Source organism: Cervus elaphus, chromosome 9 (genome assembly GCF_910594005.1).
Source record: "Cervus elaphus chromosome 9, mCerEla1.1, whole genome shotgun sequence".
Taxonomy (NCBI): Eukaryota; Metazoa; Chordata; class Mammalia; order Artiodactyla; family Cervidae; genus Cervus; species Cervus elaphus.
The window spans coordinates 16232742-16234442 of record NC_057823.1 but is presented as its reverse complement, the minus strand read 5'-3'; positions in this window follow the sequence as shown (position 1 = coordinate 16234442).

Here is a 1701-nt window from a genome sequence, read left to right as displayed (position 1 = left end):
CCCCGACTATTCCCTCCCTGACCTCATTTGGATCAACAAGGATACCACCCTCTAGAAGGATGACAAAGATGGATGGTACCGAGATCAAAACAACAACCTGATATTGCCTGCCATCCTGGGTCGTCACCTATGTGAACACCTGCACACAACTACACACTTGGGAGAGAAAAAGACCTTGACTCTTCTCCAGACGGCCTGCCTGAGGTTCCCTCAACAAAATGCAACTGTACGAGAGATAATCCAGGCTTGCAAAGTGTGCCAGCTGGTGAGGACAGGGAAAAGGCAGCGCACTGGAACGAGGTACCGAGGGGAAGAGCCAGGGCAACACTGGGAAATAGATTTCACTGAGGTAAGACCAGGCAAGTACAGGTATCGCTATCTGTTGGTTCTGGTAGATACCTTCTCGGGGTGGGTAGAAGCCTTCCCCACTAAGGGAGAGACAGCAACAGTGGTTGCTAAAAAGATCTTAGAAGAGATAGTGCCTAGGTACAAGCTGCCAGTGACTATGGGCTCTGATAACGGACCTGCCTTTGTGAGCCAGATTGTACAAGGGCTGGCCCAAGCTCTGGGGACAAAATGGAAGTTACATTGTAAATATAATCCCCAGAGCTCAGGACAGGTTGAGAGAATGAATCAGACCCTAAAAGAAACTCTGACAAAGTTGGCAATAGAGACTGGTGGGGACTGGGTGACCCTCCTTCCCTTCACGCTCTTTCGAGCGCGTAACACCCCTTATAAGCTGAATCTTACCCCTTTTGAGATTCTGTATGGGAGACCCCCTCCTGTGTGTCCTATATTCGAGGGAAAATGCCTACCACCCCCTACCTTGGGACAATTCCAGCAATCCCTGATGGCATTAAGTAAGATGCGTAGCCATGTTTGGAAATTAATTCGAGAGATACACGAGGGAACAAGCAAGGGAACCATCCCCTCACATAATATTGGCTCGGGTGATTGGGTTTGGGTAAAAGGACACCAATCTAAAGCATTAGAACCTAGATGGAAAGGCCCTTATGTTGTTCTCCTTACCACTCCTACTGCTGTTAAGGTCAACGGGATCAGGCCCTAGGTTCACTGCAATCACTTGCGGCAAGCCACCCTGGAAGAACAAGAGAAGATGCAAGCAAAATGAGAGGCAAGACCTCACCCGTCAAATCCTTTGAAACTGAAACTCGTGCGACGGGAGCCCTCTTAACTCTCCTGTTGATAACAGTTTTCATCGGCCCAGGAGCAACCAGCCACAACCCCCATCAGCCGGCTAACCTGACTTGAGTGATCTACAATCCTGAGACTGAAAAAGTGCTTAATTCGAGCTCCAACGTGGACCCCAAAGGGACATGGTGGCCAGTACTGACCTTTGATTTGTGCGTGCTGGCGGCTGACAGTAATGGGTTTGGTCCCCACCAACTGACCAAGTTCTTTGCCCACGGCTCTTTCGGTCTGTTCACCCGTAACTGTGAGCGAAAAGGCCCACAGTACTATGAACAGGTGCCTGTCTATGTCTGCCCGGGGGAAAAGAAGGGATCAAAACCAAATTGAAAAATGTGGGGGAGTTGACTCTTTTTATTGCACTGCTTGGGGTTGCGAAACCACGGGAACAGTCCATTTCGCACCTCCAAGAATCCTTGAGCTCCTTGGCTGAAGTAGTGTTACAGAATAGGAGAGGTTTAGATTTGTGGTTCTGCAACAAAGAGGATTATA